This window comes from Nipponia nippon, unplaced genomic scaffold (genome assembly GCF_047370975.1).
Source record: "Nipponia nippon isolate SJK-2023a ecotype South Korea unplaced genomic scaffold, ASM4737097v1 scaffold_7, whole genome shotgun sequence".
NCBI classification, from domain to species: Eukaryota; Metazoa; Chordata; class Aves; order Pelecaniformes; family Threskiornithidae; genus Nipponia; species Nipponia nippon.
In genome coordinates this window covers 40,707,922-40,735,421 of record NW_028262391.1, presented here as the reverse complement: position 1 = coordinate 40,735,421, position 27,500 = coordinate 40,707,922, and the positions used below count along the sequence as shown (strand labels likewise).

General features: G+C 38.2%; 1 protein-coding gene across 5 annotated transcripts in view; it reads right to left on the bottom strand.

Moving 5' to 3' along the window:
* Positions 1-27,500, bottom strand: part of ZNF536 (zinc finger protein 536) — a 354,285-nt gene that overhangs the window by 245,564 nt on the left and 81,221 nt on the right. For 4 of the 5 annotated variants that reach the window (XM_087740367.1, XM_087740365.1, XM_087740370.1 and 1 more), the window contains exon 4: positions 5,179-5,300. The gene's annotated coding sequence lies outside the window, so the exon portion shown is untranslated. Of the gene's footprint in view, positions 1-5,178; positions 5,301-13,595; positions 13,817-14,524; positions 14,600-22,798; positions 22,857-27,500 lie in introns of all 5 variants that reach the window. The other variant, XM_087740366.1, reaches the window with a different exon arrangement.

Sequence of the window (27,500 nt, the reverse complement as noted above, 5' to 3'; positions counted from 1 at the left end):
AAACTGTCTCGGATAGCTAGGCCAATTGCAGCAAGAGTAATGACTCCGGCACAGTCATCTCTACAAAAAGCGCTGCATAAAACCAAGCAGTCCAAAGAACAATTCATGTGATGTGTCTTTTGCTTCTGCAATCTGACTGGGAGATGCCTTTTTTCTGTATACCCTATTAATTAGGTGTGAATTAGAAGCACAGAGTCTACCTAAGATGTTACCTTGCAAGGTATTTAAAGTACAAGCTGCAGCCTCCTGCCTACTATTTGCCTCCATTACCAGTGGCACTGAATTTCTAGGCATGAGAAGTCACTGCCTTCAAAATAGTTTTCTAATAGTTTATTAAAACAGCTCTAAGCCTTTTTTTTTCCCCCCCTCCATTTTGGTAAAATATTTATCCTTTCTTTAAAGAGGAGTTTGATAGATGTAATCATCTAAAGAATGTCCTGCCAGTTTTAAGTTAGTCACAGATACAGCTGTGCAGATCATGTTTCCTGTCAATACCAGTAACGTGTCAACCCCCATCTCTTACCAGTTCTTCCCTCTTCAGCTGTGCCACGTTCAAGCTTTCTTGTCTTTGCTAGCACATTCCCAGATCCTTTCCTTACTTATCTGTTCATCAGACAGCCATTTTCACTCCCTCCATTAACTTCATCAGTCATGACTTCTGCAGCCATCTTCTGTGCAACCAACTTTCCACAGAAACCTACCCAACTTGAACACAGGATTATCACCCTCACCTCTAAATCCTCTGTAACGCTCACAAGAAACTAGGTAACTAGCGGATGAGTTAAAATGCAGAACATCTTATACAGTGTAGGCCTGGGATAATGTTATATGAAGTCTTTTGAGCAAAGGTGGTTTCTTCTTGCGTGCAGTAACGGTGACTTTGTGAATGCTACAGAAAAGAGATGATAAAATTTCAACATCAGGTCTCTGATCTTTAATGAAGTCAATATGACTACAAAGAGATGAAGTTTCTTCTGCACAGATGCTCTTATACCTACTGCTGCTATTAAAATTAACAAAAATTTTGCTGCTGATAACCATAGGGGAAGGGTTTCACTTCTATTTTAGCTGTGAATTACATTTTTTTCCTGTTTATATTATGTTTGGTTTTGAGGCTTGACCTATCAAACATTTGATTTTGTATATTTTACAGATATGGGGCTAAAAAGTAAAATATTTCCATCTTGCTTTTCTAAAACAGTCTCTAGGTCAATTCTACTTAATTCTGCTCACACAAATACAGACTCCTATCCTAAGGGTGCAGAGTGGGGTTTTCCTACAAAGCAACCACAAATTTAGTAAATTAACCAGGTTGGATTCTGACATCTGTCAAATACTGATCACCACCTTGTCTTTAATGAGATGAGGTTTGGAGAAAGCCACTATTCAACGCGAAAGACAATCACAGTTTGCTTCACTATTTTTAAACTGGCTCAACAGCACAATACAATGCAAAGCCAATTCACATATTTGTTTATATGTATGATTTCCCTAAGACTATGACATGATTTTTAATGTAAAATATCATTTTATGCATGCACTAAAATGATTCAATTTAAGATCTGGAAGGTTTTTTTAAGAAAAATAGTGTGGTATAGTAATTTGATTATGCCTAGAATCAGATACTGCATTCTACAGGCAAACAATTTCTATGAAAGTGAACAGTTTCTAGCTATGTAGCTGTGATTCGCACATTTAAAATGATAAATTTAAACCCATCAATAGTAAATCAATTGCAGGTATAGAAGATAAAACTGAAATAATTCATCATATCACTATAGGAAAACATGAAGAGTAGATGTAATGGGTCGTTTTGACTTTAAATTGAAATCTGTTTCTAGGTTTTTCAAGGACAATTCGCTTTACAAAACTTTAATGTATACATAAAAATCATCCATCAGCACATCTGATCCAAATATACTAATGATTTTTATTGGTCAGATCTTGAAAGTGAGGTTTATTTTTATGGAGTATGCATTAATTAACCCAACATGTACTATCTTCCAGTATATCTAGCCAAGTACTTTCATTTAAACATGTTTATTGTGAAATGTTTGCATTCCCAACATTTGTGGCCCACACACAGACTATTTCATACTTCACTTCTGAGCAGTTACAAAGTTAAAAGGAGTTATTGTTTTTGATTAATGCATTTTTGGGGACATTTTTTTTTAAATGTTCCAAAACTATGCTCTGAAGACATTCTTCTACATGAAAACATCTAAATGTATTTATCTTGAAAATGGAGTATTAAGAGAAAATGAGCGGGATTCACTTTAGATCATTTCAACTTTTGCATGGAAAGTGAACATTATTAACTTTTGTATGTAATTTGACTGAACTTATGCAGAATATTAATTGACTGATTTGATATAACTGTATCAATCATAAAAAGAAAAGCCATGTACGCAGATACGTGCATTACAGATGGGAGTTCTAAGGCTGTGGCTGTCATCTTTTGATTAAGAAAAGGAAATGATTTCACTAAAAAGATATTCCCTCTTGTGTTGTTTTGTTTTAACTGAGTTTGTACTTTCCACCGAACTGGACATATTTATTGAGACTCATAAGTTACTTCACGGTTACCAACATCACTGTAATCTCAACAAACTATCTTTTTTCTTGCCAATTATCTAAATATCATAACTATAAAATATCTTAAAACATTCTCTATAGTGTAAACATCTTAGCTACAAAGCTTTAAGTGTAAACAGTATGATGCATCAGAATGATTTTAAGCGATGTTATAAAAACTGCTCTTAAAAACTAAACAAAAATGTAAAGCTTCCATCTGTTTTATGATTTTTCCACTGTAGAACTACTGCTGTGTGCCAGTTTACTGAACCATGGCTTGCTAAAGAGATTGCTGGGGTCACAGATTGAAAAAACAAAGAGCAAGTCTTTAATGGTTGATTTTTTTCTCAAGTCTCCTTGATACGGTTCAAACAGAATTAAGTGCATGGCAGCAGAAAAAAACAGAACATAAAAATGCTCATGTCGCCTGTTGCAAGGGGGACCCTTCACAGGGAGATTAGCATTTTGCAGAAGATGTCATTTAAGCAATTATCTTAAGTTCTTTTGTGACTGTATACCTACGTTGTCACCAACAAAGAGCTGCTCTGCTGTGATTCTTTGCACTGTGTATGTACAGAGTTAAATATAGACTGTAGATTGCATACCAAAGGAGGGGGAGCACACACATGCAGACTTACTTTGCGTGAATCCTCACGCGGATATGAGAGAATAATAATTCTGAAATTCTGGACATTCTTTTCACTGAACGCTGAGAGAAGGGAAAGCCACATAAGGGGCAAAAAAAAATTCTTAAATGCAGAATTGCATATTTAAGAATTTAAACAAAGCAAATAAGGAACCTACCTAACTAGACAGTGCACAGCTAGACTTTGCATTCTTCTAAAAGCAACAATACAGTTATGCTTTTACGAAATCAGTTTACATCATACAGGAAAAACTGAAGAACCTTGTATACAGCAAAGTACTTCAGCACACACTTAACTATGAGCATTTGAATAACCCCTCTGCAGCCTCAAGATCATTCTTCCAAGCATTTATGCACTCTGCTGAAATACGTTTCCAAAATAAACCTCATTCGCTTCAGTCAGTCTTTCCACATGAACGTGGACAAACTGCGCCACTACAAAGAGATAGCAGCGTTTGGGTTGTATTCGCCCAAACTGTAGGAAGAAAGATAATACTTGAGAAATATAGCACAACTAGGCTCCAGCTTTATTAACTTAACTCATCTGGGAACTATCCAGAAATAACCTAAATATTAGAGGTCATCATTCTTTCCTTAATCTATATACTTATTGGACAGCTATCATCAGATCTTACTGAGTCCCACCTTGTTTCTGGGACCTTGTCACCTGCTGCTCAAGGGCTACAGTCTTGGGAAACAGATCTGTCTCCTCACCAGAGCAGATGTTAGGACCCTGGTTGCCACTCACCAGTTTCTTCCAAGAGAAGCTCTGGTGAGAATGCATTTCCACTGAGGCACCTGTGGCCACACAATCTATTTGAGCTCATACCTCCTCCTACATATATAACTACCACCTAGTGCAGAAACTTATGCCTGACAAGGAAAAGAAGCAGAAGAGATACTCTTCAAAGGCAACAATCTTTTTACTCTCTACTGGTCTACAAATTCTCCATCTTAGACTCCATGTGTTGGTGAAGAAAAGCAAGCAGTCTGTCAACACACAGAGGGATTTTGACTCTACCCCCTGGCGTGATTCCTGCACCACATAGAGAACTGGCACACAGCTTTGATGACACTTCCTAAATGAATCCAGACAAATTCATGGGTAAATTGTGTTACCCTTACCCCTGCAAGAAAGGCAGTTCACATCAGAATGGGTGACAGGATCCAAGCCCCAGTAAGTGATGCAGTAACCTTGTCACAGAATTGCACCAGTGCCCTTTCCATTTGAGTCTAGGACCTGCTTTCTAGGGTTCTCTACTCACACAGGATAAAATCTGTTAATCCTTAGTCATGCAAATCTTAACCACGATCAGGAAGTTTTTGCTTTCAATGTTATGGAGTGAAATTTTTGTGTATGTCTACACTGCACTCCCTGGGGCAACTGCAACTCCTGAATGCTTTAAATTGGCTAGCTCAGATGCCAAAAAGCTTTCTAAGAAACTGGAGAGCCGGCACTCTGTGTGCTACAAGGGTACTGCACTGTGAAGCTTCTAAATGGCTATGTCTGCAAGAGTTGCAGCAACTGCAGTATATGCATGGCCTACTCAATTCTCAACAAAGTCTGAACATACTCCATTATATCCGTATTCTCCTCTGCGACCATAGTCTTTCCAATTAAAAAAAAAAAAAAGCATCTTAAGTCACAGGTATTTGGTGTCCTTCCCTTAAAGGGTATTATTTGAGAATGGAAAAAACAAAAAAGCCTTCAACCCACCACACCAGCTGTTTAACGACTGTTGGGGAAAAAGGGTTTGTTTAATGCACAGATACATTCTAGCTATTAGCTGACACACCAATGGATCCATGATTTTTCCATGTCTGTTTCACATGATTTTCAGGGATTCATCCGGAATAGAGATCTTTTTTATTTAGATATTTGGGAGTCTCTCACCTTTCTGGGAAATTTTTAAGTCAGTTCAAGAATTGATCACATTGTAACATACAATCTGTCTTACCTGCTGCAGCCAGAGCAGTGAAGTCTAGTATTCCGTGCACATGTCTAGGGAGTGGGAACAGACATCAACACACACCGTGGCCCAGGAGAGATCCTTTAACCTCTTTGCCTCAGTTTCCCCATCTGCAAAGCAGGGTAAAAATGAGAGCTGAGTAAACAGTATAAAACATTGTAATTCAAAGTAAAAATTTGAGTTAACAGCATTAGGAACACGTAACTACTTTCTGGTTTTGTCTGTCTGCAAAATTCGGAGCATATGTGCTGTACCAATATTAGCATGTCTTCACAGTCAACATCTAGAATGAATGCTTAAATATTCATTGACTTCAAATTTCAAATTGAAGTTTGAATTTGACGTTCATTCTGTAGATGTAACAGCATCAACCATTAATCAGGGAATAGAAATAATACCACTCAATTTATATAATCTACGCGCTGTGGTCAAAATGTATACTTCTAGATATATAATCTCAAAATTTTAAAGTATTAGCTGCTTAAGTAGATCATGTGGTATGTCCCCTCCCTCTTCTAACTGGCTGATTTATGTAACTGAGCAACCAAACAAAAATTCTGAGATGTATGTTCAGCTGTAACACTTACGATTTACATTGTGTATTGAATCAAGTCAATATGTAACTCATGCAATCAGGGCACAGAAGAAATAACATGGTTTAGGTAACCAGCTATGACTATAAATTTATAAATAATCTAAACAACAACCTCTACGAATAAAGATTTTTAAAATGTATTATTCACTGAAGAATTCTGTAAGTAACCACTAAATAAATACTTTCCACGTTCACAAGAAAAGCTCAGCTCCCAAATGTACCTAAGGAGTCACTATGAATTGTTTGTTCAGATCTACCTACCCAGTGATTCTTCCCTCCCCCCCTTAAACTACATCTATATGAACAGAAATTTGAATTCTATAGTTTCTAACGCACTATCTTTGTGGATTAGTTCTTTTTTAGTCAAGTTACAGGAGTATCTAATGCAAACATTTACATTTACTAGAAGAAAAAAAAAAAAAAAAGAAAAATAAAGTTACCAAAACCATTATAGACATTATTTGAACATAACATTTCAACCCTGCTGAATGCTTACATCCTCTCAGCTATGTCCTTCTGGTCTCTTTTACAGCCCTTTTTTCAAATACATACGTACATACCTTCACCCAGGTGAGCAGATGCCATTGACCAACACTAAGTGCATTTCTTTCCTATGAGTGCTTGAGTTGCCCAAAAATTTTGCACTTGCCAAATCATGGCCTGCTTTTCTCAACTTAGTTAGTGTTTTGGTTGCCGTTCAGTGTTTAGAAATCTTAATCTTTAGAGAAATTCTTTATGGTCAAGAATGAGAAAAGAAAGAAGGAAATACAATTTAAATAAGCTCATGCCTTCTGCTTAAGCTCAAAGAAAGAAACTCAAAGTTTGGAAATGCAATTTCCAGGTAAAGCTGAAAGATCCCATGTTATGTCCCTGTAAACCAGAAAAGAGCTGACACTTAGCAAGTTGTCCTCAGACAGAAACAGCGTGGATGCATCTGGCCAGTCCACTTGCACTTCTCTTCCTGAAATCACTAATAAAGTTTGAGAGGGGTTATTTTTAAAGCAGCTCTTAGAGCGTTCCAGCTCACTACTGTCAGCTTCAGATCTCAAATGTAATTTGATTTATAATTACATTTTAAAAACTAGCATTAAAATAACATTAGAGGGGTCATAATCTGAACTTTTTAATAGTTAGGCACGTAGCATACATTTAGAAATGGATCTCCAACAGGATTCATTTGGAACGTATTCTGACCAGAATTCCTTCCTTCAACCATTTCAGTACTCTGCTGAAGCTGGTGTGCCAAGAAGCCACTGTGGAGCCCTATATTTCAGTGTTGTTTCAAATGTAAACGGATTGAAATACACTGCCGGACACTGGTTAGTCAAAGTCTTTTCTTGCATTATAGTCAGGCCCATGTTTGTAAACACCGACGGGTGAGAAATTGCCAGAGAATCTAGAATTAGGCCTCTCCACTGAAAAGACATACGTTACATCCCTTGTAAATCCAATTGGCTCCATCGCTGCTGGACTTTGGAGTGGCTTTAATTTTCCTAGCCTCTGTGGCACAGATTGATTTAGGGGCGTTGACTTCTAGGGAACTACTCAAATTGGTCAAGTTATGCCTGTGCCAGCCAAAACGCATGTACAGTGAAAAAGCAGTGGTCCCAACAACTGTTAATACATGGGTGTCAGCTGAGAACTACCTGTCCTCCCAGCTGTGCAAACAACTCGAGCTGGCATTCAATGAACTTCACAATATTGTGCCTGTAGCTTCAAGCCTGGCACCTCCTGAACGCAAGATGGGGTTCAGATGGGACACAAGCTCGTTGAAAAATTTGCCTTGTTCTCTAAGCCTGACCTTCTGATAAGAAAACTTCCCAACTAATCAGATCCACACTGGTGCCTGACTACAACTTCAGAGGCAAAAGACAAATTCAGCTTCTGAACACTAGTGCTAAAGTAAATGATCTAGTTAAAAAAAAAAAAAAAGGCTGTGCCTTAAAACCAAGTCTGAAATTTTATAGGCTTTTACTCCATAATTTGTACTTCAGCCTTCTGTTATTTTTAAACAAATCTAATTTCTTACAGCTGTGAAATTTACATTTTAAGAGTGTCTAGTGGCCATGTGCATTAATTACTTTATTGTAATATTTTAATGAGTTTGGGGTTCAACTCTGAAAGAATCCTGCTGAATCCTTCTTTCCCCACAGAATTACACTAGAACCTGATTCAATCACAACTTCAAACACCCTGATCCAAACCCTGATGGACTCAAACAGTATTTTCAGTTGTCTTATAAAGTCCCTGAACTTTAAAAGAGGCTCCAAATTCTAGGACTTCTCACCAAACTAGCGCTGCCCTGAGTCAGGAGCAGAGCTAGGCTTTGAGAAAGTTTGTATTTAGAGCTGAACTTGCTGGCTGAGCCTGATCTCCATGGAAACAGGTAGCAAAATGCAAAATTCAGCTGTGACAGCTAACATTTGGGCCAGCCTTGTTCTTCACGACACTCACGCAATGATGCAAATGCTTCCATCTTAGTATATAGGACATAAAAACATTCAGGGCTAAAAGATTAACCCCGCCCCAAAGAGTACCTAAATTCACCAGGGAAGATTGGAAATGCACTACTAGAAGACTTCCACTTCATGCAAAATAGCTGAAAAGCATTACAATATATATCCATACTTCTGCCACGGTATTCCCTTTATGGATTTTGGTAGTTTGTGTCGTATTAAATTATTTCTTATTCATCTGTGAGTGTGCATAAGTAATGATGGGAGATGGGTAAAATGAGACTGTTTCTTCAGGCGGTTTTCAGCCAGGACTTAGTGTCTGTGCTTGCAGTGCTGCAGGTGTAACTACTCGTCTTGGGGACTGAGGCAGAAACCTTCAGACCACTGAGGATCTCTGCAGTTTGAACTGAAGAGAGAAACCTTCTTAAGGCATCTAAATGAACTTTAATTCTCTGTGAATAAGCTAAAGATGCAAATACATAACACACTGAACAACGGGTTCAAGTACAAACACAGATAAATGCAGGCAAAGTGGGGCTGACTGTTGTAGTTGACTGCGGTAATAGTAAGAGGTTCATCAGTTGTCAAGTGCAACCGCGCACGCTGCACCCACGGAGCCGCGCTGGGAAATCTGACCATTTATGTCCACAATTCTCACCTCTCTTTGCTAGGGCAAATGCAGAATTGTAACTTCAATGAACTACCCAGCTTTTAAAAAAAGCACGTTTTCAAATCACTTACAATAAGAGCAACAGTTACTATTCTGTACATGCTTTTTATCAGATTGAAGATAAACTTTATTATAACTGGTGGAGATGGTATCAATGATTTGTGGTCTATGAGAATTCTATAATGAGAAATGGTAATCTGTCTTGGGGCAAACAATATTGTTCTGTTTACTATGCAATTAACAATATTAAGTCAAGATTCTATAACTGATAGCTAAAAATAGGGGTGGTAGGAAGAAACTGGAAGCACTGGAAACTTTCACAGGACAATTATCTGAGGACTATAAATTACTTATGGTGCTTTAGCCTGACGTTCTCTCTCATCCTCACAAAAACGTTCCTCACTGCTCCAGAAATGTTCACTGTAAAGTATCCCGGCTGTAAGCAGTTTGGGGCAAAGCCAGAATCTTTCCTTGTTGCAAGTACTGATGTACAGGAGAGTGCAGTAATTTCGTTTTCAGAAAAGCAGCAATAAAATCACAAAAAAAAAAAAACCCAAAAAAATAGTTTTACTTTGGAAGAGGTATGATAATGAACCAACAAGAATGACAAAAAGACCTAATCTCTGATTCCTGGCGTATTTAGTGTAAAATAAAGACAGAGTACCTCCCTTGCGTTTAATTTCTTCTTTGATTTTATAGACAGAGTCCCATACCTTTGTGTAACTGAAACCCTGTACTTCTTGTTTACTCTTAGATCAGCCTTAAGCAACCACCATATGGAGCTGCGAACACCACAGACATAGCAGAAACGGTCCTTAACTAACGGTCAGAGTAAATTGTATTGGGAGTCAAGTGGGGCCACTTTCAAGTGGCTGGCTAAGACAAGGGCTGATCTATAATGGAGCTTCTCTGTAAAACAATACGTTTTTTACTTTACGTTATGAAGTACAGAACCATAATTATGATTGACCATAGAAATCTCACTGCATTTTTCTAGTCTGTTCCTTAGCTGTACACATGCAGTCCAGCCCTTTTGGCTCAGATTCTGCAGCGGTAATAATTTTGAGGTTACCTCAACGGGAACTTGGGCAGAGCTACGGCACAGCGCTTTCGTAGAGAACAAGCAAGACCTATAAAGCGCTAGGGTCTTTCTTGCTAAATTGATCTTAAAAAAAAAATAAATCAAATGATCGCATTCTTAAACTAGCCAATTCCATTTGTAGCTCTCTGGAAATGCGATGCTCCACGGAGAGCTCCATTGCACCCAGCAGGCAAAAGCCACATTTAAGACAGCATGACGCACCAGCACTCTGGCAACCGGGATGCTACAAGGAAGTGACTGCTGCTGGCAGCCTCGCAGCCCCTCTCCTGCACCTCTCGCCCTTAAGGATCGGGGCCTTAAAATCCCATATACCACTGAATAATAACGTCTGGCTGATCCAGAAGATTAGCAGCTTATTCCACCTTTGTTCTCTGCCTTCTTTTAAGATGAGCAATGAATGACACCACAGCAGGCATAACCCTCCGGCACAAAAGCTAACAAAATTGTAAGATGTTTTAAGGAATGATGTAAAACTTAACAGAGAGTTGTAGAAGGATATTCCTACACAGAACCTCACAGTGCTACACGGAAGGGCTCTCAAATTCTCTTTACTTTCCTGAACACTACAACACAAAATCAGCATCACATGTCTGCAGGAGCGACCTCTTTAAAACTGATAAAAATACAAACAGTTTTAATAAAGTGTGCAGTAAATTTGGGGGTTTCCTTTGTGCAAGATAACACTGAATCAAAGAGTTTCACAGCAATAAAATGAACAGATACAAAAAAATTAAATGGAAGGAAAAAAAATTATGCAAGTATGAAACTTCATGTTCCTGTACATAATATGCCAGTGATTGGTCGAAGTTCTGCACAAACTCCTACTTTTAAAAAAGCTACTGTTTTGAGGAAAAACACTCAATAATTGGTATTTATAGGGCTTAATTCCTTTTTCTGAGGAGGTCCTGTGTCTGGTCATTGTTCATCGCTGTTGTTCAAAATTTACTCCTAGATTGAGAACTTCTCCCACACTAATAAACAGATATAATAATCTTCTCCAGAGAGCAGTTTTTTCTTTCAGTAATTAGCCTACTTAAATATTTTAATGGAACTACTGACGTACAATAGCACAAAAGGTCCTCTGACCACAATATAAAGTGAGACATGAGATTCCTAAAAACTTTCGTATGAAGGAGGTCTAGGATAGGATACAAAACCTATCAAGCAGACAGCTCTAAAACTATTTTTAAAGGTCATAAATTAGGTACTCTTTTAAATGTAATTTAATCATCCACTGTTATAGTAGCTTGATTCTATTAGTTGTCCTATGCGTTTTACAAAACAGAACTCTATTAACATTATTCACTTATAGTTTCCCTCTATAAGTGGATATTCTGCTCAACAGGCTTTAAATAGATTTTTTTTTTTTCCCCTGCAATTGTTATTAAGCATACTTTTACTCAAAGGCCAAAGTAGGCATAGGATTATGCTTGTACTTCATGCAAAGGATACATTTTCAGCAATCAGAACCACATTCCTATGAAGTAAAAATACTCTATATAAGCCGATTGTTTCTATCCCTCCTAACCTTGCTCAATAAGGACTCTATTCTGATCTTTTGAGTTACACACAAGTTTTCCAATTTGGCTGAATAAAGGTATCTTGTTGGGCAGCTTGATGAGCATATTCTGCGTCTCAAATTCTGACCTTGGCATGTTCAAGGTGGATCTCAATTCTAAGACACTGCTCAGAGGGGAAAAATATTCTTTTTTTTTTTTAAATCAGGATTTATTTTACTTTTCTTCAGTTAAAGAATGCAGTACAGAACTCCTGCTTTTACTTACCTTGCTTTAGTGAACCAGTGAAAATATAAACCTTGATAAAGAGGCCACAACACATATATAGCCACAAGTTTTTCAGAGCAATTTACCTAGCCTGTAGTTATATTTCAGCTTAAGAAATGTCTACTGTAGATCATTCATCTCTCATTTCATGTTGATTTCACTGTGAAGAAATGTGTACCCTCACCTCTCACAATGTAGATGACTCTATTCTGAACAAGATAAAAAAATTCACGAGTACGTGCAGGGGAGCATAGTACTGGGCCAAACCACATATCCCATAGCCAGTCACAAAGGATCTTGCAGCCACCTTGCGACGTTGAGCCGCATGCCGCAATAATCTGACATTGGAACAGAACCTGACCCATTGTAATGGTGTAGCTGCAACAGCACAATCTGTACCTAAAAATGTGTATGTCCAGAGAGCCAAATCCTCTTTCAGCTGGTTACCATATTCTATGTTCATGTCTTACTTCTTAAAACAGGACAGATGGCAGAAATCATACAGTTGTTCTTTTCATCGGCCATGCCAATCCCAGATAATCGAGTCAGTCATCAGCAGATACTCTTTTCATAGAGGAAAGGGTTGAATTTCCTCTGACCACTGAGCTTCAGCTTGCACTTGAAGTTCTCATTTTCTTCTGGTCTTAGCCCATTTCTGTCTCGCCCTGGCACACACTGCCCTAGTAAGTACATTTATTACCTCAGTAATTCCTCTGGGGGCTGTCTCACTTTCACTTTATATCTGGACTCACATAAGCATCTCCCCATTTTACAAGAAACATTTATTAGCCTCTGATAGGAGTTTCCTGTTCCATCATGCTGAATCCCATTGTCTTATTCTTCAAAAGCAGGCTAACAAGTTGCACAGTCCTGGGCGGCTCTCGCTTGTGGCGTATGAGCGCTGGCGGTGCAGCACAGGTGCGGAGAAGGCACGTGGGGGACCACCAGGCATTCTGGGTTTTCTTCCAGTCCTGTTTGCAAACCCTTGTTCAGCTAGCCACACACGCAGTCACATGGGACCCTTACACCGTGGTAGCATTCACCAGATACCAGTGGCACTGAGTGGCCCAGCAATTTCTAGGGTGCCCCATTCATGCGCCTTGTTCACACCCTTGGGATCGGTGCAGGAAAGGACTACGAACATCTCCTTCACCCAAGAATTCCTCAGCTATGAGGTTGATCTTATTACTTTGGGACACTTGAACAGTAGAGGGTAAGCCTATTATATCACAAAAACAGGGATTTCTGCTGTAATTCCTCCAGTTCCCAGCTAATTATCTTACTTGAGAACTGCTCATGGTTGTTTTTCCTGGTAGTTATGGGTCATCACTGCATATTCCTGTTTCTCCAGGTCCACCCTGCAAAACTTCTCAGTGTAGCAACTCTTTGGTAAGGATGGTACTGTCCAAAAACTGTTCAGCCTTCCACAGTGTTACACAGGAAACTTTGGCCATGATCCTCCCCAACCATAGCACAGTCAGACCTTCAGAGGAGGTAAAAAAGTATAATTGCTAGAAAATGAAATCGCATGGATTTACCTAAAGATCTGGACCCACACTAGGGACAAGAAAAAGATTTCAAAGCATAGTCTAGTTTACTAGAAACCACGCAAAGTCTCTCATCCACATCAGTCTGCTATTTTTTTACTTCTATGTAAGCAGACAACATTTGTATTCAGCTGCTCACTTATAAATAAAAAACATTTTTACATGGGTGGATTGGAGTGGCCTTTTTTTTTCCCTTCTTTCAGTTCCCATTATTTTATATATTACACACATGTTCTGTCAGCGAAGCTCACTTTGTTATCTGAAACATCTGTGGTACCCTGCTGTGGAGAAGGCCAACACGGCTGCTGCTGTTGCTGCCTGTCTTTATTAGCCACTGATTTGCTGATGTAGTCCTCTGACGCTGTGCAGTGCTCCGGTTCGCCTCCGTAACGCCAGGGCTGCACGGCAGAAACAATGGGATTCTGTGAACTGGCAGAGAGGTCCTGTTGGTTCACAATATGGCAGTCACCATCTATATGAAGATACGAAACCAAGGTTTCGTGTGTGCATTCTTAGAAGCACTGATTTTTATATTTCTAAAGAAATGTATGTGAACTTATAAGTAAGCTGAAAGGATAACACCCTTGCAAAGAAGATACATACTCATCAAAATGAAAGGACCTCCTACTTGGGGCTCCCACAAGGTCTGGCTGTTGCGGAGCCATAATGTTTCTTATTTTTTGGCCAAATGAAAAGTTACCTGGATTGATCTCTTTTAGCCTTACTTTCAGGTGCTTTTTACAGTCATAGTCCTGACATACCGCACAGTCCCATGAAACTCTCTGGGATCTACTGTTACTGTAAAGATTATTACGTAAGGTATAAAAGAATTATGGATTTCTTATGGAGCCATGACAAGATCTTAAAAGATCAACTTAAAGATGAAAAATTTGTCTACGTTTCTTAAATAACATTTTTAGAGATAAGATATTCAGGTCACCTGATAGGAAGTGAAGCTATTTCTATGTATTTTATACATTTACTTTCTGCAAACAAAAGGACCTTAGTAAAATCAGCTTAACTGTTTCCCCTCTGAAAAATCAAAACCATCTTATCTTTATATGGCTTTCTTATGCAACAGATGAGCGAAATATATACTCCATTTAAGAATCTGAGATATATGATTGTTAAACCACAAAACCTAACAAGAACATTCAGGGAAGATGCAAGAACAACTCACAAAAACACTGGCACGGACCAGATTTCCAGCTGGTGGCGTTCCTTTTACAGGTCTACTGTTTTAAGAAACTGCTCTCTAATACAAAGATAAGACAACAAGAAGTTAAAGGCACTTCCCTCCCTTAAAAAAAAAAAAAAAAAAAGATTTATTGATGACATAAAAACCTGAGCTGAGTTTTAAGTGCCATAGGTAAACTCAAACCAGCTTTTTGTAGGTTTTTCCGGATCTCCCAAGGACTCTGGGCCTGATTCAGAGAATAATTATGGTATGGAAACATCACGTGACTGCTGTCACAGATCTTTTACATGCAAGTCAGTGTGCATGTGTGTCCAATTCAAGATTCAAAATTGAAGACTTATGTGGAGATAATTATAAATGAAAATAAAACACAGCTTTTGAAAAAAACACCCCATTTTCTTTATAAAATAATTGATCACCTAGCCCCAGTAGGAAGGTTCAAAAGTTACTATATAACGAAGTGCTAGTAGCAAGAAGCTTGCTATGTCTTTCAGGAGCAAGACTGTGATGACAAGAAAAAAGAATCGAGAAAATAAATGCCACAAAAGCAACTCTCCCCTTCTCACCTCCCTTTTGCTTGAAGCATTACTTACTTTCAAATTTGCCTTATTTATATTACACGGCATTAGGACCCCCAAACTAGCTAAATTCTGTGCAAACACAGGAAGGATCTTTCCATATTTAAAATCTGAACCTCATTTCCCATGCCCTGAAAATAACTGAGATGGGATGGCAGAGTATCACTGGTCTCCAAAATAATCGTCGGATTACCCAGCTAACCGCCTGGTTGTACAGTAGAACAAGCTTCAGACCTGTTCTCTAGCCAGTTCATCCTCTTTACCTGTCTTTGACAGGGAACTAATCTGATAGTCACAGGTTGTCCCCCTGTTCCAAGCGTATCCTCAGAGAGAGAAAGGAGATGCTGTACTGTTCCTACTGCCGCAACTTGCTAAGGATTGTTTTAGAGGTGGTATTTCAAATCCTCTGGAGGCCAGTGAAGTCACAGATGCTTTCCACTACCAGAGGAGTACGATGTACCTGAGCAATAGCAAGGATCTGATCTTAAACTTACAAGATTGTTCTTATTTGGGGGTAAGTGAAAGGAAGGAATAAAACTAATGTATAAGCATAAACAAGCCCAAAACTTGGAAGATGAACTGAAAAGACAATTATCTTTATAAATTTTAAAACTGCAAACAGATTCACGCAGGACAATTTTCCATCTGTCCAGATCCTTCTGCAGGACATATGCAGAAGATAGCTTCAAGTTAGCATATTTCCTTATATGAAGCTTTTTCCCAAGATATTTATGGTTGGGGGGAAAAAAAAAAGTGCAATGCTACGTTGGAATGGTAGTAATTTCTTTTACCCTTTGTCTATGTCACCGTCTATTGTTACTCAGTTTTTTAACATTCATCTGAGTATTTCATCCATGCAAAAATTAGTCCCAGCATCTTTTTTCTGAATAATGTTTGGCGGTCATTGCTTCACAACTGCAAACAATCCTCTACTGCTATTGAGTGCTACAGTCAGGCTCATTTCACACTGGAGGTTAGAATCTGATCCTAAGTCCATTAAATCACAGAATCTTTTTAAAGTTTAATCTTGAGAGGATTTGGGTTGTAAACAAAGGACGCTATACATGGGGAAAGAAACAACAGAAAAATATGAACTTATGACTCTAACGCAACCCCGAGTTCAAATTTTGTGTGTGATTTAGCAAGAAAATTCTGAGCTTTCGACAGCAGCGCACACGCCCTGGCATGTGGGCAAAGCTAAACTGAGCATTGATGCTGACATCCAAAACACACATATGGATCCCATTTTACTATAGACGTGATTCTTCATGTGCAAAACATGTGTCTGACTGGTTTTCTTTGGCTTTTTAAGATGTGCTTCTTTTTCTTTGGTGGGGGCAGGGAGCAGAGAAGTAAATAAATAATTTGTGTGGTACTTGAAAATACATTATCTATGAAGAGAACAGCCTGGGATTCAATGCCAGGTATAAAGCCTGTACTTCAGCTGAAAGTACCAATTTCAGTGAACAACCAAATGCCAACAGTGAGAAACTTAGTCCACTATACAGCTTCTGCAACGTGTTAATCTATCCCACTCTGTAATTGCTAGATAGGAAAGGGAAAAAGGGCTCCAGATGCTAATAACTTGGAAGTGGTAATTAGAGGAGTCCACATTACTGCTGCGAGACTCCCATCTTCCCTTGATTGCTGGAAAGAAAATGTTGTCCAGCGGGTCTCCTTCTCACTTCCAAAACATGCAACACTTCTGTGTTCCTAAGCTCCATCTCCTTCTCACTGAACACATCAACAGGAGCTCAACTAGGCCTGGAAAACTTTTTTTTACCTTCTCCGACATTGGTGGATGCTGTATTTCCCATAGAAAACGTAGGAAAACATTCGTAAGGTTATAAGGTGACCTAACAGGGAAGTACCACAAGCCCCAACTTTTACCTATACAAGATCAAAATTGCCTCCCGCAGTCCCAGTCTGACTATGACAGAGAACAAGAGAGTCTGCTCCCCTTGCTTTAAAGGGTAACAAATATCTGTAAAGGCTCGTTGAGTCTTTATAATCTCTGGGACCACAGAGACAAAGTCAGTCTGGAAAGGGTCTGAATGTTGCATAAGCAAGTAAAAAGAAAAATACACTTATCACAAAGAGGGAATGCATTTGTATTATTGTATTGAAATAGCACAAGGCTACAATGACAGGCTATAAATTTTTCTCTTGGACTGTAACGAATATTTTCCATTTCAAGTAACGACAATGTAAGAAAGAGACTCAGAATTAATAGAAATTATGGACATAAATCGGTAGGTACTTCGGTGAAAGAGAACCTCAAATTTGGGTATCGTTAAATGAGAAAAGGTTAACTAGCCCTTTGAGCAACCCTTGGATCCATTTACACTGCTGACAAACTGACCAAAAAAGTATGCTTAGTTTTTACTGATGATGTCCATCTTTATGGTTCTCAGATTCATAGCCCAGAATGTTACGGTAAATTCTTGGCAGTAAAAAACATCTTTTTTTTTTTTATCCCTGAAATTTAATATCACACGTAAACACTAAACCTAATCTATGACTCCAAATAATAATAGCAGCAATAGTAACTACATGGTTTTGCAGTGATGAGAATTAAGTTACAGAAATTTCTCAGTTCTACTTTTTCTGATTTGACATGTCATTTCGTTAAACAACCACGAATTATTGAATATTAATAATTTGAAATCAGTGATGTGCCTTAAGATATACATTTACAGACTATTAGTATTTTTCTTAACTTTTCTGTTGTTGTAACTGGCTATTGAAACATCATCTGCTCATTTAAAAAACAAACAAGCAAGCAAATAAACCAGGACTGAACAGCAAGGAGACTGTTAGCCAAAGCACATTAGCAAAGCTGGGTCCAGAAGATGAACAATCTCTCCTCCATTTTAAGACCCAATCATACATTTGTTTAGTGCATGTAAATCCCTGTGATTTTCCAACAGCTCCATCAAACCTTGGGAGATAAGTCTTATAACTGAAACTAAAGTTGACAAGTCCTTTTTTTTTTTTTCTCCCTCTATGCAGACTTCTAAAAGAGAAGGACTGTGAATATTGTAAAAAAAATAAAATCAATGCAAAGTTATTTAGCACAGGTGTTCCTGTTATTGTGCTACATTCGGAAAGCCCACACATTCAGCGCACCTTCAATTCGCACACCCAGCTGCGTGAGGTGGTGGTCTATTGTTAGTTTAGAGGTTTGCAATAAAAAGCATGAAGTAAGATTGGCAAGCTCAGGAGCTATTTTTTTTTTCTTATGATGTCTCCCTGCATCTATTTATCTAGTTCTCCTTGCTTTGTTTCTGCTTTTATATTCAGCATATTCAAAAAAGGGTCAGAATAGGTTTTAAAGATGTAATGCCATGCTCGAGCCTTTTGAACACTAAGAGAAAACCTCAAAAGGTTCACGCATAAGGGAACAAAGATATAAGGATAGCTTTGAACCTGAGGGGCTCTCTCACTGCAAGCAAGTGCATTGCCAGCATGTCACAGGTGTACACCACATGAGCAAGTGAAAAAATAAAATGCGATTGTGAAGGGGTGTGATGCTGACGGGTCCGAGTCCAGAATGCATTAATCCCAGGGTGAATGTGTGCATCTGTTAGATATTTATGTAGTTCCTACTAGTAGTTTGTACAGATATCTAAGCAGGTGAACGTCAACAGCTTTGAAACCATATGTTAAAGGGTGCCTGTGAGATGGTACGAGAAGGCTATCAGGCATTATGGGTCTGACAAGGGAGGGCAGACACCTACCAATTATAACATTGCCCTGGTTAGTCGGGACTCCTGGTCCCTACGTCAGACTCCTGCTGATTTAGCAGTGCGACGCTGGGGCACATGACTGAGTCTTCCTCTCCATTTCCCCATCCTTGAACAAAAGATACTAAACATGACTACAGAATGACAATTTTCTTTTTTCCCTCTCTAATTTCTAGCTTTTGGGGGAAAAACAAAAGTGGATTTTTTTTTATTATTCCTCCAAAGGTTTGTATAAAACACAGTTGTGTTAAAACAACAATTTTTAGATGCTGACTTTAGTTTGTTGGAAGAAGACAGAGTCAAGATCTGTCTCCTGGTGGTTAGAGGAACACGCAACAGCAGTGGAGAACCAAGTCCTGTTCCTTTGTCTAATTCACAGATTGTTTTATTCTTGTTTTTATATTTTAACTCTGAGTCGCTCAGACTCAGGCATGGCATGCATCTGAACTTGGGTCATCCCATTTCCCAAGGCAGTCTCTTGAGTGCCAGAGTGTACACCTGGTAGGTATGCATAAGCACAGTTGAATCTAACATATTTTCAGAAAGGAAAAAAAAAAAAAATCACCTTTAAGAAAAACAATACACTTCCCAAAAGTGACATTTTGTCTATAATGTTTACTTTCTCTACTAAATATCCTCAGCAAGGAACTGTTAGAATTCATTCATCTTTGAATGAATTTATAAAACATGCTGAGAGGTCTCCGGCTGAAATGTGTGATTTTTTTTTTTTTTAATTATTATTAGCACAGAGTACTAGGATCCAAAAATTGTCAGTTTACACACCACTTTAACCTAGACCACTCAGTTTCTGCTACCATACATGACTTTTAGGAAATGAAAGGAAAACTGTTTTCACATTAAATGCTGAGTTTCTAAAGGCGGTCTGTTAGGAAAATTTTCCTTCAAATTAAAATTTTCTGTAAAATGGAGAAAACAAATCTCTCAAATCCCCTCCACTTCAAATAGCCTAGCAACTACCTTGAACCCTCAATGGTTCAAGTTACTCTCAAAGGTAAGGGAATCAAGAACTAGCTTTGCGGTCCTATAAGATCCTGTGGAGTAATTCCATCTTTGAAAATCTTGGTGCGACTAAGTGAACTCATCAAGAGCTGCAATTTCATTTTGTCCTCAGTGGTTCATATACATACACAGTGCTGGAGAAATATGCCTTCCTCCCCCTTTTGAAGCATTATGGCCTCACCAAAAAACATTTAGGGAGGATCCACCCATAGGACATGCGTCTCCTAGGTTAGCATTGCCCAAACTCTGCTCCCAAACATTACCAATCGATAGTAAATAGTGTGAATTTCAACAGCTCCACTGAGACTGCTGCTAAGTGCTTCTGAAAAAAATCTAATCACACCTTCCCATCCTCTTGTATGTCTACCTTTTACAACATCAGAACACACACTCTATAGGAGCCTTTTTCAATTTATTTCCCCCATACTTCCCTTCCCAAGAGGATATTATTCATACCCTACTCCTTCACAGTGTAATTAGCTTGTTCCAATCCTTGGAAATGAAACATTCACCCTTTCTTTTGTCCCTACCCTCAAGAACCTCTTGCAAGGGTCCTCTTGTAGCTCACCACCCCACAGGGTGAGGAAGGACACACCATAATTGCTCTACACTTGGTACCAGAGAGAGAATAATCACACTTGCCTTTTATTACTTTGCTTTACTTTAATGAAGCACAGTTAATAAAGAAGGTGTGTATGTAAAGTTGGTGGTTTACGAGACCCACCACCTTTGTTGTCCAAGGCCTTTTCGAGTGCCCTGCAGGACTCCCCTACTCCAGCACCTGGTCTAGCACAGGCAAATCTAGGTCCAGCATTGCAGTGGCACAGCTCCACAGAAAGGGCAAAGTCACGAATAACATCTTCGCTGTGTATTAGAAAATATTAATTGAGATTTTTAATTTTGGGAGATGTGCATTACATGGCATCTATAAAATATGCCCTAAACATTCTCAGGAATACAGCTCAAAGAGTTTGATTAAAATTGAGCAAAATCAGTCTCTCATCCTTCTGTTTAAAAAATGAGAATTCATTTATTCAGCTTAATTCAAAGATTAAATATGATTAAAATTTCTATAAGATGTCTAGCTTTTCTGAAATAAACTGCAGTGGCCATCAAAATATTGATAGTCATTGGTAAATTACTTCTGGTGTTTAATCAATGTTATTTTTTTATCATCCAATTTTTTCTTCAAGTCAGCTTCTAACACTAAACTACATTTCATCAAGGTTGGTAAAATGTTTAGAAAGGAACAGATGTCAGAATATGGGGATTGCCAATAACACTGATGGAAGCCAGTAATTTCTTTCCTGTCCAAAGGCAAAAGAATGAAGAATAATCTAGACTGTATACAATAATACAAGATTTACTACAACATTAATGGCTATAAAAAGTAAAAGTATACAAAAGCTATCTCCATTTTTTTCAAGCCATCACTAAGGGCAGTGTTTTTCAATTTGAGACAATTTTTACTGGAAAATGAAAGGTCTATGTATTCTTAAACCTTTAAATATCCATAAAATACAGATGAAGACACAGGCTAGCGTTAGTTGCTTCCAAATATACTTGTATATTAGTCTATTGTGTAAGTTAATAATTTTGCCAAATCTCAAAAAATGTGGATGCAATCTTTCCTTTAAGAAAGCTGCTCAGCTTGTTATTTACAGATTGTAACATTTACATAAGAGTTTGGTTTAACAAGAGATATAAATATAGATAAAACCCTTAGGACTTCATTCTTTAAACTGCCCTCTAAAAATCTGCCCTACAATTTGCACACTGAATTTTGTGCAGACTATTCTTGGAAGCCTTTTGTGAATTAGGAAGAACTGACTCGAAACAGGGGCTGGTTAATCACAATTTTGCAAATTGTACGTAGCAATCATCCTCACATTGTGAAATTCAGATCTATAAAATGCTGATGTTTTAAAGCTGAAAAATAAATAAGCTAAGTAGGACTACTTTGCTAAGGAAAAGAAAAAAAGAAAGAGTATAAGACCCCTTGCAAAGAATCCTTAAAATAAAAATAATTAAAATAAGAGAAGCGGCATCATAAGTAGAGGGCATCTCCATTCCATATCTCAACTGCAAGCCCACCTTGGAAAAAAAATTTACCACCTGACCATTCCTGCCTCAGTCTCCTATCAACACTCACCTGAATATACCAGGCAATATACCAGGCAAATTCCTGCACTTCCAAGAATAAACCTGTAGGAGGTTTACTATTTTAGAAGGCTTCCGTATATTTGTCTACAATCTGGAAAAGCCCTCCAGTTGAGGAACGACTGGTGAAACTTCACTCTTTCACATGTCTATCGCTGACTGTCATCTGTGCACCCAATCAACGCTGCTTTGATTAAATATCAGGACGATCACTTGATTATCAACTGCAGCAACATGGATACGATACTTTATGATGCATGTTGAATGCAGACACTTGAGAATAATAGCTGGCAACTAAACAGTTTGAGGGAGAAGGAGCGGAATTTATGTGGAAAAGATGATGCCTCAAAGACGACATTTTTTGTTCTGCTTTCAAGCTGTGGCTAATGTAACTTCATCAGCATTTAGAACAAAGCTGACTCAAGATTCTTCTTTTCCACACAGGTTTTGCAACTCCTAACATTTAGTATAAATGAAGGTCTCTTTCTATTTATTTTCCCTTATCTGTTGCAGAAAGACCTTGCCGAATTGTCTGTTTTAAGCATACAAGGATATGCTGAAATTCATGTAAAATACTTTCTGTTATCAATGTCATTATAATGACAAGAACTTTCCATTGGGGTTCAGCCGTGACGCAGTATGCGTTGGTCGCCCTCCTGCCATTTCAAGCCCCCTCGCTATGGACACAAGTCACAAACAGTGGAAACTCTGTTTTCCTGATGTTGATCCTCCCCAAAGGTCAGGTTTCTTACCTCAAACATTCCAGCAGTTGCTTAGACTGCAGTTCAGGAATTTTGCGTAACATTGCTTCTAGAAAGCAAATATTTATGTTAGTAAATACCATTAAAGTATTACTGTTATACAGGTATTTTCATTAGTAAACTGCTAAATATGAGAAAGAGAACTTTAAACTAAATGGATGGAAACATATTATATTTGTATATTAAACAAACTTTACCATGTTACTTTACCACGCTAAGTGTTTTATCAAACACAAAGTCCAGCCATTAACTCTTTGTATGGGAATTAATGCTTTTATAATTAATACAAATACAGAATTCATGCCTTTGCTACAGAGGGCAAGCAGAGGCAGAAAGCCCTACAAAGAACAGAACAAATTGGTATTACCAGGATTTCATAAAAGTAGTGGTCAGGAAAGAGAGAAAAAAGAACATGAAGGACCCACAGGTACCTTACAGAGGGATGAAATAATGACATAGCCTTTGAATGGGAGAGGCTTACATTCAGGTCTGGCTCTGAATAAGGTAGATCAGGTATTTAGCTTCACAGATATAATAAGTGAGTATCCTGAGCATCAGACTAGGTTATTCTAGTAGAGCACATTCACTCACCCACTCCTATTGGAGCTGACTCTTTTGTTGTCCTTTTTCCTTTTTTAATTGGAGCAAGCATTTAACCTACAGCTTCATTAGCACAAGTGAATGCCAAAAGGACAGAGTTCAGGAAACTCTCACAAAAATATATATTATTTATTCAATAGAACAGCTTCAGCAATCTTGGCCAATGAAACAGAACTTTAATGCCTGAAATTTGTACAGGATGAAAAGAAAACTCTCTCAGTTCCATCCCATGACTCAGGTTGGAACTGAGGTCTACAGCGGTAGAACTGAGCTTCTTCCTTCATTTCCTCTGCTTCTCACCTTGGAGGCCAAGACTAGGTCAGGAAAAGCTTCTATGTCATTTATTAACTCAAAAATGGCATATTTGAGAAAGCCATAACAGAGCATCTCTCTTGGGATAAGGGAACATGACACAGTGAAAGCAGAGAAGGCCTGCGAGTGGGAAGGAATCTTCCAGGAACAGGATCTAGATTACACAAAGTTCCCAGAAAAACTCTGGAAGATTCTTGTTTGCTATTTTGAAGACAACCTGCCAGTGAGTCCAGATGTAGTAATTCAGACTTTCAAACACACATTTCAATGTGCTCTGAGGTTAAATGTAGGACAGTAAATGAGCCATTCATCATACACAAAATCATCTTAAATATCGCCTAAGCCATTTCACTTGTTTGAGAAATGGCAGCAGCACAGAACTTGGAAATACTGTATAATTCAGAGGTAAAATGCCCAAGACTAGGTTTTTTAAAATGAATTTAACATAATGAAGCTAAAAAAAAAGTAATTTATTCCATGTTCGTTAAATCCAGTTATGCTGGTAATTAGGCAAATGCTTTGCATCTATGTTTTTGTTACCTTCCTGAGTATTTCTGCTGAAGGATTTTATTCTTCCTACAGTCCAGCTTTTATTCATGATCTGAGAGCATCCTATTTTCTATTTGTTATTGTGTTTTAGGCAAAGATGTTTCAGAAGCATAAAATTAATACAGATTCAAAGTTCACAGCACTTTAAAAAAAATAGTTATGTATCTAAGAACCCAAACAGGACTCCAGCACCAGGTGATCCCAATGCCAATGCATTGGGATTTTCATCAGCTTGCAGCATTGCCTCCAAAATAGCAGCAGTCAGTGCAGGTAGGCCACAGGTACTGAAAGTACAGCTGCTCTGCAGTAATTGATTCTGTATGTTGACCCAGACATTAGGATGTTTACTGTCTGCATATGACTCCTTCACTTCATGGAAAGCTGTACAAAACTAAAACAGCTCACGATATGTCAGCATTTTGATGGATACATCAAGCACTGTCTCTTAACATTTCTTTACTGCTTGAGAAGATTTGACCTCGTGGCTCTAACAAATCACACAAACTGTCTGGACAACACAAGCCAACGCTACTTCACACAAGTCCGGAGGCTCTCAGAGCAACATGAGGCATCTACTTGAGAAAACTGTAGGCAGTTGCTTTAGGAGCAGAGTAGAATATTGCTTTAAAGTCCATTATTACTTTATTATTATTACTGCTGCTTAACAGGAGTATTTTGGAGTTCTGAAGTTGTCTGCTCAAAGCCAAACTCTTGCCAGATACTGCTGCCCACAGTCCGGTCCGAGAGCAGCAGAACTTCCTGATGCTGCCTCTGAAGGTGAAGGGATACAGATCCTGATTCCATGAGCCAGAGAGACTCAGAGATACCACTAACTAAAACCAAAATACTCAAACCCTCAAAAAAAAAAAAATCTACAAATCAGTGTCAGGATATTTTAAAATATCCCATAATTCCCATAAGGGAAAAAAGCTTGAAAATTTGCCTCTTCAGAGACATTTGTAAATATTTCTTTGGCTACATCCACATGGGTGGGAGATTCTGCCCTTAAAATTGTAGAATACTATAAGACGACCCAGAGGGACTAGGCCATATCAAGCCATGTTGAAAAGTATAATAGAAAAACTTCAATTCAGAATGATAAGAATAACACTTTCTCACAAAAACCAATGAATATTATCATACATGATCATGGGTTTCAAACTTTAATAAGCTTTAACATTTTAAAATAATACACAGAGAAGTGTAATGAGACTAACCAAATCTGTTTTCTTCCCTGTGCTTCTCATGGCCCAGTATCTCTTATGTCATTGCATTGGTATGTTTGAAGCTACTTACTGCCTTGGATGAACACATGGAGCTGTTCTACACCTACTGCAGCTGTGCATGCTAACATGGGTCATTTTAAACTTGTTTTCAATAACTTCCCCTGTTTACCAATATTTTTAGGAAGTTTAAATCTATAATCTCTGTGGCCAGAAATATACAACACTAAATGTGTGCTGCATAAGAAAATTTGAGTAGACACTCACAATTTACTTAGTTCCCTTTGAGGGGAATGAGAAAGATGCACACTACTTTCATTATCTGTCCCTAAGTGTTTTTTGTCAAATTTTGACTCTGCCACCATTCTTCAGTGACAGACATTAGGTATGACATTTTTTGACAATGTCAATAGTGACATCAGTAATATTTGACACAAGGCACATTGGGGTTATTTAACACAGACAATTGGATAGCTCAGGGCACTGGAGATTCAATGCATAAAAGTATTACCTCCAAGTCACCAGTGAGTATCTAGCCCAATGTTTTCTAACTGTTACCAACTGATGGCTCCTCAGTCTTATACAGAAGAAGTTTGGGTGTATTGAACAGATGTCCAAAAAACAAAAAATCAACACAATAAATTACATTAATCTGTGCCCTATGTTGAAACACCATGGAATGAATAGCCAGCGTCAAAGCTATTCTTCTACTGCTATCTGTAATTCCTTTTAAAAATGGTTGAATCCCAAAGGAGACACGGGAGAATCAAATGAGTCAGAGAGCACTACAGCTCTAGTCTCCTGAATAAGACTTCTGTCTCAACAGCTTTCAGTCCCATGGCTTTCATTAACAGTTAAATATACTTATGGGAAAATACAAATGTGAAATGTTACTTTCAATGATGTATTTTCCAAATATTTCACAATTGGCTAATACACAGGACTCGCAAACGCTGAACAGAAACAAAATGAATGACATATATGATCACTCTAGAATTTCCTAGAGTGCCACAGTCCTGATTAAACAAAGCACTTCTACCTACATCCAATAAAGCACTCATCTAAGAGCAGAGGCTTGCAATATTTATTAGGCACCTGGCTGAGCTCCCGAATCCTGCGTTCAGCCCCAAGATCCATTACGCAAAACCTGGAAGCTCTGGACAGGAGCAGGAAGAGGCGTTAGTCATGGGTGTATATGACCGTACCTGGACCAACAAGGACAGTCACCTGCGTAAGGTGCTTGAAGAATTTTATATTTCTGAGCACTGCACCCAAAGATTTAGATTTCTAAGTTCCACTGAGTCTTTGTATAGTGTATGAATCATCTTTTGGAACAGATGTTTTATACTTTTGTCTTATTTTAAGGTTATGCTTATGATCAAACACCATCAGCACCTGCAGCTTCACAGGACCAGGACTACTTTAATGAACAAGACTTTTTTTTAAAAAGTTCAGAGCCAAGTGCCTTACTTACAGACTTTTTTTTTTTAGTAAATGCAAATACCAAATCAGAGTTAATCCATGTGCAAAATGTGCTCCTTTTTCCTATTTTATATTAATTTTGAAAAGATGATCCACATTAGCCTGTTTATCACAGGAAGTCATCGATATGACCATGTGTTTGACTGGAGAACAGTGTTCAATTGATAGATAGAACCAACAGTTGGGCTACCTTCAGATTCCCTGGAATACTTTTTTAATTTATTTTAGACTATTCTAACTCCCAGACTCCTTCATTGTTCTGGAAATTGTGGTTTCCCTTAAAAAAAAAAAAAAAAAAAAAGCCACTCTAGCTGGGAATCAAAATCCATGAAGCATATTCACTGTCCCTTAAGAAATTATCCCGCATTGTTACATATCATAGAAAAAGAGGCAAAGCACATTTTGTTAATCATGCATTTGGACACCACGTCATATTGCAACTTCTCAAACAAGTTACATTTTAAAAAAGCTTAAGAACAATATGTATTTTACTGCAACAAAAAGCACTTCTGGAGCAAACTGTTGGG